This window comes from Ricinus communis, chromosome 6 (genome assembly GCF_019578655.1).
Source record: "Ricinus communis isolate WT05 ecotype wild-type chromosome 6, ASM1957865v1, whole genome shotgun sequence".
Classification (NCBI taxonomy): domain Eukaryota; kingdom Viridiplantae; phylum Streptophyta; class Magnoliopsida; order Malpighiales; family Euphorbiaceae; genus Ricinus; species Ricinus communis.
This window is the reverse complement of record NC_063261.1, coordinates 8,319,135-8,336,964: the sequence shown is the minus strand read 5'-3', so window position 1 is coordinate 8,336,964 and position 17,830 is coordinate 8,319,135. Positions and strand designations below refer to the sequence as shown.

General features: G+C 37.6%; 1 non-coding gene across 1 annotated transcript; it reads right to left on the bottom strand.

Annotated features, from left to right (window-relative positions):
- Positions 1–11,916: 11,916 nt before the first annotated feature.
- LOC125370496 lies at positions 11,917–12,023 on the bottom strand. Its single transcript, XR_007216524.1, has one exon. It is a non-coding gene; the product is annotated as a small nucleolar RNA R71 (small nucleolar RNA).
- Between the last annotated feature and the right edge of the window lie 5,807 nt (positions 12,024–17,830).

Here is a 17,830-nt window from a genome sequence, read left to right as displayed (position 1 = left end):
GTTTCAATCGGATTCTCTTCGAGGATTGAAGATTGGGCGAGGTTCGTTAATTGGTTTTCAAATCGAGCAAGCGGAACAAGAATCGATTCAATTCGAGCAAGAGGAATTGGGGCTGTTTACTCTCATCCAATGGTGTAATCGAGTTTCTCTACCTTTTTACTCATTGTTGTAATTGAATTCTTGTGGATTTTGATAATAAACATGATTAGCTAGATTGATTAAATCCATTGGGATTTCTTTATTATGTTGGCTTAGTATTATTTTGTTGGATTGGTTGGGTTAGTTTTATATTCTTCTTGCCTTCAGTATTAATAAGATAATGCATTATTCATGAGACGTTATGAATTGTGTGTTTAGATTGCTTTGTGTGATTGAGAAGTCCATTTGGCAATTGGAATTTTGAATAGCAAGAACTGGTTAATAATCACTTAGAGATAAGGATAATTAACTAGCCGGATTAAGAATTAACAAAGCTTAATAGAGGCGGATTAAAGCTTAATGCTAATTTAAGAATCAATCGTTAGGAAGAGATTCCAACTTTAGATTATTAGGTTTAGGAATTCGGTTATCTCGAGAGAGAAACCGAATTCGGTTAAGAATTCATCCACGGGTAGCATAATTAGACTCACCGATCCTTTATCTTTTGTTTGGTTGCCAACTAGTTTAGATTCCCTTTGGGTTTGTCTTCTTGTCTTGATTATTTCATTTATCAATTACTAATGCATCTCCCTCAGAACTTAGCTTGTAGTTAATAGTTAGTTTAGAAATTATTCATCATCCATTTTAGGTTAATATAACAAAGAACAAAGAAGTAACTCTGGGCTTTCACTTTCCCGAGGAATACGACCTTGATACTTGCCATTAGTGCTAGACTGCATCGATAGGTACACTGCCTTAGATTGTAGCTAACACAGATAGCACCCATCAATTTTTCAAGCACCTACTTGATTTTCCTTTTCCTTACCTCCACTTTTCCTAATGTTTATGGATGATAGGGGGTTGCCACTCTATAAGTTACTCCATACTTTTTAAGTAAAGCAGCAAATGCCTTATTGCAAAAATGGTTCCACCCATCACTAATGATTGTTCTATATGTTCCAAACCTCCTAAAGATATTATCCTTAACAAATCTACGCACTATATTACTGTCATGAGTCTGAGTAGCAACTGCTTCTACCCACTTAGACATATAATCAACAACAACAAGAATATATACATAGCCATGAGATGATAAAAAAGGTCTTGTTAAATCAATAACCCATATGTCAAACAATTTAACTACAAGATTAAAAGTTTGAGCCATTTGATTCCTTTTACCAATGTTTCCACTTCTCTAGCATCTATAATATTCTGCATAACATAAATGAACATATTTAGATAAAGATGATAGGAAATAATCATCTTAGCAACCAACACCCTAATAACTATTAAGTTATGATACATATGGAATGTAAAGAAATACCCTCCAATCAAGATGATTCCAAAACCTAAGGATCTCCTAAAGTGAAATTAAGGAAAAATTAGCTCCAATAATGAAACTAGTACTTGAATTCAATTCCAAATACCACAAACCAAGTATAAGTTGATAAGTTAAGAATCAAACACAAGGTTTTAGCTAGAGAATTCCATAAACTAACAATAGTTTGATAAGTTCAAATTTCATGCAAGAACTTAAGCAAAAACACTCATAAAGAGCAAATAAATATTATCATTCATCAATGGATTGTTTATAAATGAATTAGGCTTTGATGTTTATAGTCGAAATAAGATAAAGAACTCTAAATGGATGTCTTTTGAGCTTTCCTATAATTTCCCCTTTAATCTTTACTAAAACTTATAAAAATGGTTGTTTTTATATTAGTTGCACTCACTTTGTAACTCCCAAATGACAACTAATCATGTGTATCCATTTTGTAACTCCAAATGACAACTAATCACACCATAACTTAAGAAAACGAATAAGACCTAAAAATGCAAATAAAAAGGTTTCAAATTAATTGTATTGGACCCTTAAGTGTAGCCCAAATTTATTATATTAAATTGATGATTTTGGTCCCTTTTGCAATCTTAAGCCTTAGGCTGAGCCTTGTTATGTTAGAACATTCTAAATGTCTTTAATTAAGCCCAACAAAGCTTTTTGCATCCCGTAGGACTTGGATCTTATCATTAGACCTCTTTAAATGCTTGAAGGATTATTCGTAGTCCTTGTCTTTGTGACATCATTTCCTCTTTCCTCAAAAGGATTTATCCTCTAACTAGCCTCATGTCAACTTCATCACCTACATCAAATAAAGAAAAATAACAACATTAAAAGAAGCACTCATATTATCATACTCACTTGGCAAATCTAGCTTGTAGTCATTGCCATTGATTCTTTCAAGGACTTGAAATGGTCCATCCCTTATTGGCATCAACTTAGACTTTCTTTGACTTAGAAATATGTTCTTCCTCAAATGCACCCAAATTCAGTCTCCGGGTTCAAATACAACTTTTTTTCTCCCCTTATTATGTTGCTTTCCATATTTGTTTAGTTCTTTTCTCTATTTAAGCACACATCCTCTCGTGTATGCTTTTAACAAATTCAACCTTTTTTCTACCTTCAAAATTAGCATTTTTAATGGGTAATGGCAGTGAATCAATAAGAGTTAATAGATTGGACCCATATACAATTTCATGTTAGCCTAAGTGCCTTGTCACATGGCTTAGTCCCTTATTTTGATCTTAATAAACAAATTGAAGGTAATCTAATGATCTTTCAAGTGTTCATGTTGTAGAATAATCTAAGAATAGTTACTTTAAATTTGTGAACACACCAAGAGGACATGACTGCCAAAAACAACACTTTCATGGAAAAAACTCCAAGTCCATAAAGCTAAAAATAGCGACCACACCAGGATGGGCGCGACCACAAAAAGAAAAAGTTTCAAGGTAGAAAGGAATGGTGTGGAAAGCTTAGAATCATGACCGCACCTTAAGTTGGTACGACCATGAAAATTGAAGTCTGAAGTAACTGTTAGGAGCCGCCAATGGTAATATTGGAAAGCCGCCAATGCCATGCTGCCATGCTAGATAGCTGTTGGAGGCATTTCAAGATTCGCAATGGCAAAGCAAGAATCATATCCGCAAATTTGCATCTTGAAAAGTGCATTTAATGCACTGTCTTAAAGCAAACTATGAAGATTTTTAGGGATACTTGTGTAACGACTTTTTAAGGTTTTAGGCTATAAAAATCACATCAAATGGTCATTAATAGTTGATCAACAAACTCCACAAGTCCATACCATTATACATTCAATTTTTCTCCTTCTTGCAATTAAGTTTCTTAAAATCTTAGTTGTTGTCAGAGCTTAATGCTCTTGTGAGGTTGAGTGTTAGCCTAAACACTTGGGATAAAGTTTAAGAGTTAGCCTAGGAAAAACTCTTATAAGGGTTGTATGTTAGCCACTAAAACACAAAGTGTAAGGTTTAGTGTGAGCCCTAAAACACTAAGTTGGAAGTGAGCTTGAAAAACTCCATTTGTAAAATAGTATAGTGAATTCCCACTTGTGAATTGAGGAGTAGACGTAGGATTTGTTAACACTTGAACTACTATAACTTCTTGTGTCTTATTCTCTATACTCTTTTCACATTCTCCTAAACCAATTTTTAAATTCCCCATTGTCAGCATCTATTTTCCGAATCTAGATATCGAAAATTATGAAAAACCCGATGATGAAAGCTATTGTCTTTCTTGAGTCTCAGAGATTGAGAAAGGGCAAATCCGAGGGAAGGATAAGATTAAATAAATTGAAAATCACCTTTCTAGAATCAATTTAGATCCAATTGACAAAAAAAATAAAGTTTGAAGCGTAAAATAGTAATTTTTACAAGTTCAAGGACTAAACTATCAAAATATTTAAACATTTTTATCTTTAGAGGCAATCGGCTCTATGCACAACTGAATCGGCTCTACAAAGAGCCGATTAGCTTAACATAGAGTCAATTGGCTCTACACAGGCTGATTGAATTTTTTTTCATTCTCATACCATTTTACGCACATTTTCTACCTAAAACACCAAAAATTGGTAAAAATAAGCTTCTAGAAGATATTTATGATAATTATTATGTTTTTATTGTTTATTAATGATAATGGTTTGAAATTAAAAATAAAATATTTTTTGTTTTTGATTTAATCTTATAAGGGGGAGATAATTACAAACTATTTATTTTAATAAGTCAATAATTATCAATACCTCCTAGGATTTTCTAACCCTACTTCTATAAATATAAGAGTATGACTTAGGTCTAGGGTTAGCAACACACATCTAGCTACATCGATTGAGCAACAAAACACATTGATCAACAAGAAGCATCGATACATACAGAGAGAAAACCTTAGGCAACCCACTAGGAAAGAATTCCAAAATTAGGAAACCAATAAAAAGATCGACAAAAAATTTTGAACACCCAAAAAGGCAAAACTGGATTCCCATCCCCTTTTTGATTCAAAAACTTCCTCATCTCTTGAGACTCATAGAATGACAACTAACGGTGACAATATGAGGGTTTCCCTGCATCTGCATCATCAACATCTCTCTTATAATTATTTCAATTTATTTTTCTTTTTTTGAAAACATGTTAGGAATATCTTTTTCTGATTATTCTATGAAATCCACATAATTATCATCTCTCTTATAATTATTTCAATTTATTTTTCTTTTTTTGAAAACATGTTAGGAATATCTTTTTCTGATTATTCTATGAAGTCCACATAATTATGTTAAGATTTCTTTGCTATTGAATATGTTGATCTTATTGGGTTTTGAATTTGATAATAGGAGCACCTAGGGTTTTGAACCTGATTTGATCAGATTTTAAATCTAATTAGGCAATTAGATTATATATTTTTTCTTTTTTTAATTATGCACGTTCTAACCTTATTCTTTTTCTTCTGTGCATGTAAAAAATAGGTTCTAAGTATGAAAATCGGGAAAAGACTGAAGAAAACCCCTCCTAGCCTCTAGAGCTGATCAGCCTATGCATTATTAGCTAGATTCTCAAGTTTTCAATGCATTCTGCAGTTTCTTGAGTTGTAATTTAGTCTTTTAGGGTTTTCTTTATATTTTTTAGTTGTAGGTGGGTTGTAATAGTTAGATTTATTTCATGCCCCTTAATTTTTACTTTTTTTTATCTGTGATGATGCCTAAATACATGTACATGATTGCCTAATTAAAATTGGATAAATAGACTCCGTCTTTAAAATTGGACCTAGCATGAAAATTATAGATTATTAAAATAATTAAGATAGTAATTGGGCTTTAATCTAAAATCCATATAACTTAATAGGCTTTGCCATGCTTAGTTAGGTTAAAATTGGCCATATTAGATTTAGGGTCACTGAATCAGACTTCTCCAAAAAAAGTAGTTAATTAGGCTTAAAGGCTTGGTAATTAAAGCATCTTGTAATTGGCTAAACTAGGTGGGCCTTATACATAATTGACTAATAAATTAGGTTAATAATTTTGAGTATTAGGTTGGACTTTAATAAAAAGGACTAGACTTAGATGGATCTCACATGTTGTAGTGCTTGATGTGTAGAAATATTGTGCTGCATTTATAGGGAATAGCCTTTTAAACACTAAAATTAAAGGCAAATATACACAAATAAGGAAGTGGGCTTCCGGATCTATCTCTGTATTTGTGACATAAGCTTTCTTATGGAACCAAGAAACGTCACTCATTAGTAAAAGTGTCCCGATTTCCCAGGTGGCGACTCCCATCTTCGAGCTAGTCTCTATGAGCAGTTAAGGTGTTCCCGATTAGGTTGAAAAGTCGCTAAAGACAGTTAGGTGTGTGTCTAAAACCATTGCCTACACCCATCTTTCTTTATTCACCAATTCAATCCCCATTCTTAGTTCATAAGGGCAAATACCTCAAAAGGTGAACAATTTGTTATAGCATGAATACTCCTATTGCATGCAAACTCAACATGTGGCAAACATTCTTCTCAATTCTTCAAATTTCTTTTGAATTATAGACCTCAATAGTTGTGAAAGAGTCCTATTAACTACCTTCGTTTGTCCATCCATTTGTGGATGACAAGTTATTGAGAGTAGAAGCTTTATTCCCAACTTGCTTCAAAGTGCCTTATAACAATAGCTAAGGAACTTGACATCTCTATCATAACAATTATTCTTAGAACTCCATGCAATCTCACATTTTCTTTAAAGAATAACCTCGCAACATGAGTTGCATCATCCGTCTTGTGGCATTGGAATGAAATGTGTCATTTTGCTAAACTTGTCAACAAAAAAAAAAAATCTTTCCTTCCCCTCGAGCTAGGTAATCCTAAAACAAAGTCTATGAAAATGTCTACCCAAGGTTTATTAGGTATGGAAAGTGGTATGTGCAACTCATAAGGCATCACTTTAGATTTAGCTTGTTTATAAGTAATGCATCTCTCACATATTCTTTCAACATTTCCTTTCATTTGTGGCTAAAAGAAATGGTCACTTAAAACATCTAAAGTCTTTCTCACACTAAAATTCCCTATCAAACCCCCATCATGTGCCTCCCTCATGAGTAACTTTTTTAAAGAAGATTAAGACACGCATATTTTCTTTAAAAAGAAAACCATCATGTCTATAAACTTCTCAAAAATCCCCTCTCACATGCCCCATATACATTAGCAAAATTAAGGTTTGAATTATATAATTCCTTAATAGACTCAAAACCCAATAATTTTGCATCAAGTGTAGAAATTATGGCATACCTTCTAGATAAAGCATCGACAATGACATTCTCTTTACCTTATTTATACTTGATGATGTATGGAAAAGATTCAATAAATTCTATCCATTTAGCATGCTTACAGTTTAGCTTCTCTTGTCCTTTGAGATATTTTAAAGACTCGTGGTTGGTGTGTATAATGAATTCCATATAGTAAAGATAGTGCTGACATGTCTCTAAAACTCTTACAAAGGCATAAAACTCCTTTTCATAAGTTGGATAGTTCAGACTTGCTCCACTTAGCTTCACATTAAAGAACACAATCGGTCTTGCTTCTTGCATCAAGACTCCACTAATATCTATTCCACTTGCATCACACTCAACCTTAAAGGTTTTAGCAAAGTTAGGTGATGAGCATAGTTTTACACATATTTGCTTGCATATTATTGCGTATGTTCTTAGCAATTATTGTGCTTTTATTCCCAGATCACCCGTGTTTTGTGTTCTTTTGCATTTCAGGAACATTTATAGGACCATCATCGGTGTTTAAGCAATTATAGATTAATACGTGCGGAAACGGACGAGAATTCATCAATATCGGACAAGAGCCCGCAATGCATACATTGAGCACAGCTTGGACTATGGCCGTGCTCAACCATTGGCTTTGATTCTTGAAATTTGCACTTTGGGCACGGTTTCCGTAGCCACCACGGCCTTGACGGCCGTGGTGGCCAACACGGGAGCAACACTAGTGGTGAAACCCTACTTGGTGAGATCCACAGGTTTGACGGCACGGACTTGACCGTCTTGACCGACCTTGAACACGGTGTCTTGAGTTAAATATATAAGAAAAATGAATTTTTCTTAGAAAGGGGAGGAAAAAGAGTGACATAGAGCCACATGGTTCGATTCTGCGATTATTGAGTGCGAGAGAGTTCGCGGGAGTAAGAATCCCGGAATCACAAGGTTCCGAGTGCAGGCCGTAGTGGAAGCAATTCAAAAGGCAGTTTGGGAGATTAATCAAAGTGTAGATCCAGTTTGGAGTACATTCATCCAATTCGAGAGAAAAGGGTGTACATGTTTTATTTTCATTATTCTTTCATTGTAATTGATTTCCTAGATTGTTTTAAACATGAACATGTTTAGCTAGACTGATTTAATCCATTGGGATTTCTTTACTATGTTGGCTTGATATTATATTGTTGGATTGTTTGAGTTGGTTTTGTATTCTTCTTGTTTCGGTGATTAATAAGATTATGCATTATTCATGAGACGTTGTGAATTGTGATGTTTAGATTGCTTTATGAGATTGAGAAATTCGTTTGGCAATTGGAATTTTGAATAACAAGAACTGGTTAGGAATCGCTTAGAGATAAGGATAATTAACTAGCCGGATTAAGAATTAACAAAGCTTAATAGAGGCGGATTAAAGCTTAATGCTAATTTAAGAATCAATCGTTAGGAAGAGATTCCAACTTTAGGTTATTAGGTTTAGGAATTCGGTTATCTCAAGAGAGAAACCGAATTCGGTTAAGAATTCGTCCACGGGTAGCATAATTAGACTCACCGATCCTTTATCTTTTGTTTGGTTGCCAACTAGTTTAGATTCCCTTTGGGTTTGTCTTCTTGTCTTGATTATTTCATTTATCAATTACTCCTGCATCTCCCTCGGAACTTAGCTTGTAGTTAATAGTTAGTTTAGAAATTATTCATTATCCATTTTAGGTTAATATAACAAAGAACAAAGGAGTAACTCTGGGCTTTCACTTTCCCGAGGAATACGACCTTGATACTCGCCATTAGTGCTAGACTGCATCGATAGGTACACTGCCTTAGATTGTAGCTAACACGATTAGCAGCCATCATTAGGCAAAATAAGTAAAGGCGTTGAACTAAGTTTGTTTTTTATCAAGTTAAAAGCATCATCTTGTTCTTTTCCCCACTTGAAACCCATATTCCTTTTAATGCATTCAGTTAAAGGTGCAGCAATTGTAGAGAAATCCTTAATGAATCTCCTATAAAAGCTAGCGAGACCATAAAAACTCCTAACATCATGCACACTAGTAGGTTTCAACCACTGCCTAATTACTTTTACTTTTTTTTTATCAATATGAATTCTCTTGTTATTAACAATTTATCCAAGAATAGTAATTTCATTAGTGCAAAAAGTGCATTTCTTAAGATTATCATATAATTCTTACCTTAACATATAAAATACAAGCTTTAAGTGCGTTACATACTCATCTAAACATTTAATATACATAAGAATATCATCAAAATATACCACTATAAACTTTTCAAATGAAAGTGCACTAAACACGATTCATCAATCGCATAAAAGTACTTGGAGCTTTAGTTAAACCAAACGGCATTACTAACCATTCATATAATCCATGTTTTGTTTTGATTGTTGTTTTCCATTCATCATCCTCACACATCCTTATTTGATGATATCTAGATTTCAAATCCACTTCAGAAAATACATAAGGACCATGCAATTCATCCAACATGCCATCTAGCCTAGGTATAGGATGGCGATACTTTACAATTATTTTATTGATGGAATGACAATCAACATTCATCCTCCATGAACCATCTTTCTTAGGCACTAAAATTACAAGAACCACACATGGACTCATGCTTTCTCTTACATACCCCTTATCCATAAACTCATTCACTTATCTCTAGATTTCTTTCATCTCCCCGGGGTTGCATCTATATACTAGCCTATTTGGAATGCTTGCACTATGAATGAAATTAATTTGATGTTTAATTCCTTAATTTGGTGTAATCCTTTAGGTATATCTTTAGGAAAGAGGTCCTCATATTCCTGCAAAAGCTCGAGAATAACAATAGCCAAATCCTTGTTAAGATCGCTAGAAACAATCAAAAATTTTTTATACATAAGTACAAGTAAGGGTTGCCTCAAGGTTAGTATTTTCCTTACATCACTTGGCTTTGTCTACACATTCATTTTTCTTTCACTCTTATCTCATCTTTTTTCCTTTTTCACCCTTTCTTGCTGATAAGCATCATACTACACATGTTTTCTTGCCCGATTGTTCACATTTTTATGCATGATTATCCCATTTTATGCTAGAATCACCTGTCTTTTGTTTCCCTTTTCGTTTCAGGTCATTTTCGAAGGAAACCATCAGTAATCGAGGGAAATACGTGTGATTACGGAGCAAAATCCATCAAATTGGGCGAGAACAAGCACCCCGAGGGTTGAGCACGGCACGGACTCATTTGTCTTTGAATTATCAAGAGGCTATCCCCAATTGTGCCATTTGACGACTTGGTAGCCACCACGGCCTCCGTACGGCCTGTGGTGGATCGGCCGCCTTAGGCGATGCGGAAGGAGTCGGCTTGGGCACGGCCTGTGGTGGCTCGGCTAACAGACTCCACAGTTCAACCTGACTGGACTCGTGGTCTTGAATCATCATGACTGGACTCCTACCGTACGAATCAACTATATAGGCGATTTTGAATTCTAATTGAAGAGGACGATTTTTTTTGACTCAATTCCAAGACACACACTTAATCAAATATTTCCTATACCTCAATTGTAGACCTGGAGAGATCAATTTTCATCAATTGAAGGGGGGATTCCACTTATTCCAACATCGAATTGAAGATCAAGAGAAACTTTGGGAGCATTCAAGTGGCAACTAGGGTTTGAGATTTTGAATTTGCAAATTTAGGGTTTCTCATTCAGCTTGAAAGAGAAGGGTGTACATACCTTTAATTTGTTTTTCCTTATTTTGTTCTTTAATTGCTTTGACTATGAACATGAGCAGCTAGATCTTTTGAATCCATTAGGGTTCACCTTTGTTGATGGATTATGCTTAATTGTTAGTTTTTTTATAATTGTCATTCTTGCAATCTTCTTGCTATTCAGTAATAAAAGTTTGATGCAGTTAATTTGAGACGTTGGATTAATTGTTTATTAGGTTGTTTCTTGACATTGAGAAATGCTTGTTACAACTGGATTTTGAATAGTAAGGACTGGTAGTTAACACTTAGAGATGAGGTTGATTTACTCACGGATTAAGAACTAACAACTCTTAATAGTCTTAAATCATACTTAATGCTAATTTGTAGTGTCCGATAGGAAGAGATTCCATTAGGTTAGTGCAGGGTTTAGGAATCCGATAAGCTCGATAGAGGCAGGGATTCAGTCGAGATTTAGGCACGGGTAAGCAAGATCGGCAATCCATAAAATTCATCTTTAGAATTCCATCACTTAGGCTCCCTTTTGGATTTATTTCTCTCTTTACAATTGTCTTTTAATTGTCCATTGTTGTCCTTCATTTACTTAATTGCACTCATAACCATTTCGCCGGTATGTTAGAACTTTCACACCCTATTTCGGACTAGATAACATAGCGGTAGTAACTCTAGGTTCACCCGATCTCCAGGGATACGACCTTGATACTCACTAGTGCTAGGCTGCATCGGTAGGTTCACTGCCTTAGGTGTAGGTTGCATAAAGAGCCCATCAAGTTTTTGGCACCGTTCTTGACGTAATGGTGAACTAGAGTGAATTGTTTTTATGTTAATTTAGTCATTATTTGTCTTATTCATTTATTCTTTAATTTTATTATTATTTATTATTATATTATTTTTATTGATCGGTGGTTGTGTGGACTTTCGGTTTCAGGTAGTTTATGACCAGGAGCTCAAACTCGAATCTTATAGAGCCTTCATCTGATCCAGAACGATCCCTCAGACTCTTAAGGAAGAGGTTACAATTAGAAGAGGAGGAGATTGAGGTTGAGGTACCTGTGGATAGACTAGACACGATGGAAAACCATGACCCCCACGCCGATGAGGATCAGTGGATGATGTACGAGTTTGCTCGACCATCTTTGGATGGGATGAAAACTAGTATAGTCAGACCTGCTGTAGCGGCCAACAATTTTGAGATAAAGGCCAATGTTATCCATATGATCCAACAAAGCGTGCAGTTTGGAGGATTGCCCAGCGAGGATCCCAATGCACATATCTCCAACTTTTTGGAGATTTGTGACACATTCAAAATAAATGGAACAACCGATGATGCCATTCAATTTGAGATTGTTTCCATTTTCCTTGAGGGACAGAGCAAAGAGATGGTTGCAATCTCTTCCACAACAGACGATCACTAGCTGGAAGGCGTTGGCCAAAAAATTTTTATATAAGTATTTTCCTCCCGCTAAAACTGCTAAACTTAGAAATGACATATCTTCTTTTGTGCAGTTTGATGATGAAAGCATGTACAATGCATGGGAGAGATTTAAAGATCTTTTGAGATGCTGCCCACATCACGGATTGCCGGTGTGGATGCAGTTCGGACCTTCTACGTGGGTTGAACCTCGCAGCGAGGCGGATGGTGGATCTTTCGCGATGGGTGGGGCTGAATAGTAAGACGCCCGAGCAAGCTCAGAACTTGATAGAGGAAATGGCCATGAACAACTATCAATGGCAATCCTCTAGGAGCCGACCAGGAAGACAAGGAGTGGTCAACTAAGTGGACTCTACAGCAGCCTTGGCAGCTCAAGTGGAGCTTCTAGCTAAGAAGATCGACCAACTCAGGATCTTGGGTTCACGCGTGAACGTTGGCTGCGAGTTTTGTGGTGGCCCGCATTACGGTCGCGGGAGGTATATTGCTTCATCTTCTATTAGTTTTCCATCTAATTCTACTATATCTTCTGATGTTGAACAGGTTGATTATATGGGGAATGCCCCAAGACAGCAGAATAACCCCTACAACAATACATACAACCCTGGATGGCGCAATCACCCCAATTTCAGTTGGAGGAACAATAATGCCCAGGGTCCGCCAGGTTTTCAAAGACTTCATCAACAACCACAGCAACAACCAGCTGGGCCTGCACAAGCTCCTCCTCCCAAGAAAAGAAGTCAAATTTAGAGGAGCTCATGATGAAGTTTGTGACATCTACGAAACAAGATTCCGTGGTGATAGTGCACTTAGGAATCGGCAGGGCCTCGATTCGAACTTGGAGACTCAAATTGGCCAAATTTCTAAGATGCTTTCAGAGAGACCTTCAGGATCGCTCCCTAGCACTACAGAGTCAAACCCGAGGGAGCATTGCAAAGCTATCACCTTGCGTTCAGGTAAGAATTTGACTGGTTCTTCGCCTTTAGCTGATAAGGATAATACAATCGTGCGGTCGAGCCGGTAAGGAAGGACCGGACCTTGAGATGGTAGAGAATGAGAGAAAGAAAGAAGACGGGCAAAGAGCCACATGCGGGAGCATCGGCCCGGTACCATATCCCTGCAAGGTTGAGACAGGATATGGTGGACAAGCAATCGATAAGTTTCTTGACTTATTTAAGCGGTGAAAATTAACTTACCTTTTGTTGAGGCAATTTCACGGATAGAAATCTGTTGAGTTCTTAAAGGAGATTTTGAGCAACAAGAGGAAGTTGGAGGATCTTGGTCAGGTGGTGCTTAATGAGGAGTGTTCAGCTATTCTCCAGAACAAACTGCCACTCAAGCGAAGAGATCCAGGGAGTTTTACTATCCCTTGTATGATTGGTGATTTATCAATTAGTGGTGCATTGGGCTGATTTAGGAGCCGATTAACTTAATGCCCACTAGTTTATTTGCCAAATTAGGGTTGCATGAGCCAAAGCCTACTAGGATGAGTGTTCAATTAGCAGATAGGACTATTAAAATTCCTAGAGGTATTGTTGAAGATGTACTTGTAAAGGTAGATAAATTTATCTTTCCTGTAGATTTTGTGGTAATGGATATGGAGGGTGATAGCACTGTGCCTCTTATCCTGGGTAGGCCTTTTCTAGCTACATCGAGGGTCGTTATCGATGTAAGCGATGGAAAGCTTAAGCTTAGAGTTAATGATGAGACCATTACCTTTGACTGGCCACTTCCATGAGACGATCAACTGGACTATGATAATCGTATGTTCTATTGATGTGATTGATGATGTGGTTGAGTCCCATTTACAAGAAATTTTATGTTCGACCCTTTGCAAGTAGCATTAGGCCGAGGGATGAGGAGGAGTTGTCCAACGAGCAAGTGTTGGAGCAACTCATTTGTTTTAACCGGTAGAGCTTGTCAACTGATCCCTATCTTTTTCTTGACAGTCCGGGGTGCGGAAAGTAAAGACTTCATTCGAGGACCCACCAATTTTAGAATCGGAAGGAGTTACCGAGCCACTTGGTTTATGCCTTCCTAGATGAAGAGAAGCGCTTACCGGTAATCATAGCGGTAGATCTAACTCCTGAAGAACAAGCCATCTTTGTTGGAAGTTCTAAGGAAGTACAAGAAGGCCTTTGCTTTCAATATAGCCGATATCCCGGGCATAAATCCAAGTTTCTACTCTCATAAGATTTCATTTGGGGGACAGTTTGGTAGGTCATTCAGCCCTCAAAGATGACTCAATCCGAACATGAAAGAAGTGGTAAAGAAGGAGGTAATTAAACTTCTTGATGCAGTTTGATATATCCCATTTCGGCGAGTTCTTGGGTTAGTCCTGTGCGGGTTGTACCCAAGAAAGGAGGCATCAGTGGTAAGGAATGAGAAGGATGAGCTGATCCCGACTCGGACGGTATGAGGCTTAGAGTTTGCATTGATTACCGTAGGCTTAATGATGCAACTCGGAAGGACCACTTTCCTCTTCCTTTCATTGATCGGATGATTGAGCGTTTAGCAGTCACATGTATTATTGTTTTCTTGATGGCTTTTCAAAGTTACTTTCAGGATTCCTATTGCACGAGGACCAAGAGAAGACTACCTTCACCCCTTATGGGACGTTTGCCTATAGACGGATGCCATTCGGACTGTGCAATGCACCAGCTACATTTCAGCGGTGCATGATGGCTATTTTTGAGGACATGATTGAGGAGTCTATGGAGGTATTTATGGATGACTTCTCTATTTTTGGTAATTCTTTCTCTCTTTGTTTGGCAAACCTTGAGCGCATGTTAGCTAGATGTATTGAGGCTAACTTGGTACTAAACTAGGAAAAATGTCATTTCATGGTGAGAGAGGGGATTGTTTTAGGGCATAAGATCTCTCAGGTTGGGATGGAGGTGGATAGAGCTAAGGTAGAAGTAATATCTAAGCTACCTCCTCCTAGTTCTGTTAAGGCTGTTAGGAGTTTTCTAGGCCATGCAGGGTTTTATAGGAGATTTATTAGAGATTTTTCGAAGATTGCTAGGCCCCTCACTCAATTGTTAGTTAAGGATGTACCTTTTATTTTTGATGATGCATGCGTGGCGACTTTTGAGTTACTTAAGAAACTTAACTACGACCCTAATCATGGTTTCTCCCGATTGGGGCCGCCTTTAAACCCGATGTGTGATGCTAGTGATTATGCGATTGGGTATGCTTGGACAGAGGATTGAAAAGAAGTTTCAACCCATTTACTACGCTAGCAAGACCTTGGCGAGGGCCAGGAACACTACACCACCACGGAGAAAGAGTTATTGGCGGTGGTTTACGCCTTCGACAAGTTTAGATCATACCTCGTTCTCTCCAAAACCATTATCTTCACGGACCACTCGGCATTGAGGTACTTATTCTGAAAATGATGCGAAACCGAGATTGATTCGGTGGATTCTTTTATTACAGAATTTGGCGTCGAGATCAAGGATAAGAAGGCGCGGAGAATCGCGTGGACCATTTATCGAGATTGGAAAATCCTCACTTAGATGCACTTGATGGGGCGACCATAGATGATCGATTTCCGGAAGAACATTTGTATGTCACTCGGTATACAACGATACTCCCTGGTTTTCCCGATTATGTTAACTATTTGGTTGCTAGGGTTCTACCAAAGGGTATGACGTGTGACGAAAAGAAGAAATTCTTCACGATTTGAAATACTATATTTGGGAAGATCCCTTTTGTTTAAAGTATGCGGATCGGGTGATTCGCCGTTGTGTATATGGCGAGGAAACTCTCCAAATATTGAAGCAATGCCATGAGGGACCCACTGGAGGTCATCAAGCAAACCATACTGCGAGGGAAGGTGCTAGAGGCGGGATTCTATTGGCCTACGCTCTTCCAAGATGCATGAAATTTGTTAAGGTTTGTGACCCTTGCCAACGCGCAGGTAATATCTCTTCTCGTGATGAGATGCCCCAAACCAGTGTGCAAGTCATTGAGATTTTTGATGTCTGGGGAATCGACTTCATGGGACCCTTTCCCTCTTCGTATGGTAATAAGTACATTCCGGTTCTTTGTTGAATATTTCTCTAAGTGGCTGAAGCTCGGTAGCCATGATGCTAGGGTTGTCTGCAGGTTCCTTAAGCGATTGTTTGCTAGGTTTGGCATACCTAGGGCGCTTATTAGTGATAGAGGAACACATTTCTACAACACCCAATTAGAGAAAGTACTTAAGTGGTACGGAGTTACTCATCGGTTCTCTATTCCCTATCACCCCCAGACTAGTGGGCAGGTTGAGGTAACTAATAGGGGTATTAAACGTATTTTAGAGAGGCAGATTAGTACCGGTGGGAAGGACCGGACTCTTAAGTTAGATGATGCATTATGGGCGTTTAGGATCGCTTTTAGGACATCTATAGGTTTTACGCCCTATCGCCTTGTTTATGGAAAGTCATGTCATTTGCCTGTTGAGTTAGAGCATAGGGCACTTTGGGCCCTTAGAACTTGTAACTTTGATATTGATTCTGTAGGTAAGGAGCGACAATGGCAGCTGAGTGAGCTAGATGAGTGGCACCAGCAGGCATACGAAAACTCCTCAACTTACAAAGCAAGGACTAAGAAATGGCATGATCAAAGGATTCGTGAGCCTAAGGAATTTCAGGTTGGGGATCGAGTGTTGCTTTACAACTCTCGCCTCGTCTGTTCCGGAAAGCTCTGAGACTCGTTGGTCTGGACCATTTTAGATCGGACAAGTCTTTCCATATGGAGTGGTAGAGTTGCATCATCCAGAGAAGGGGAACTTCAAAGTGAACAGCCATCGGCTAAAGCGATATCATTGTAACTCGTTGGATAGTGAGCAACGAGTTGACCTGGCTTTGTATGCACAGAAAGGGTGATCCGAATGAGTCACGCTTAAGACTCTGCAAATAAGCACTTCTGTACATTCGACTTGGATTATACTTTCATGTTTTTAATTAGTTGTGATTGTTTCATTATTTTCATTTGACTTTATTATAGTTGCTTAAAAATAATTAGGTTAATTTTAATTTTTCGAACTTATAGAATCAAAGAGGACAAACTCTTCCGTTTGACCATATCTACTTGTTTAATGATCTAATTACATGCATATGTGTTAATTATAGGTATGGGGGCAAGGCGACTCGAGTCGGCAAAGGCAAGCCAAACACTCCGTTTCACCCACGGTTTCAAGTGGCCATCACGGTATCACGGTAGTGCTAATGAGCTACGTAGTCAAGACCGTGTTGAAGGATAAAGAGTAATTGTCACGGCTTCCGAAGGCAGCACGGGATACAACCCCTAGCCGTGCTGGGAAGCACGGCCGTGCCAATGCCCGTGCCAAGGAGCATCCAAAGAAGGCTAAAGGATCAGCACGGGCTGAGTCCTAGCCGTGCTGATCAGCACGTCCTTACCCTCACCCATGCTGAAACCGTGCCTATAAGAAGTGGAGGCCTCCGAAAATTTTGCTTCCCTTTTGTTTTTCTTAGCTCAAAGGTGTTGTTCTTATACCCCTATCTCACCCTTCTCACTTTCCTAAGCGAACTCAGGTAAGTCCCTTCATTTGTTGCATTATATTTTTTTATTATTATGATTTCACTTCTATTTTAGACAATTACTTTTGTTAGGACATGCTAGGATATTTTGGTGGCTCTATATTGTAACTATATGACCTTGGTTAGGTTAATCTACATTAGTTGTTGTGTTTGTGGTGTAGTTGGTTATGAAATTGATAAGTGTGGGGTTTTGGTGGAAATAAAATGTGCCTCTGACATGCAAAGCATGAATAATGTTTAGATTTAAATTGCAATTCTTTGGTTCATGATAAATTAGATTGATATATATCGGTTTATTAGTTTATACAAGTTTTGGTTAGTCAAGTATAATCATTATACTTTGTTGATTCGGTAGATTATTTCTTTCATTAACTTGAATTTTTACAAAAAACTAATAATTCGTTGCATTAGG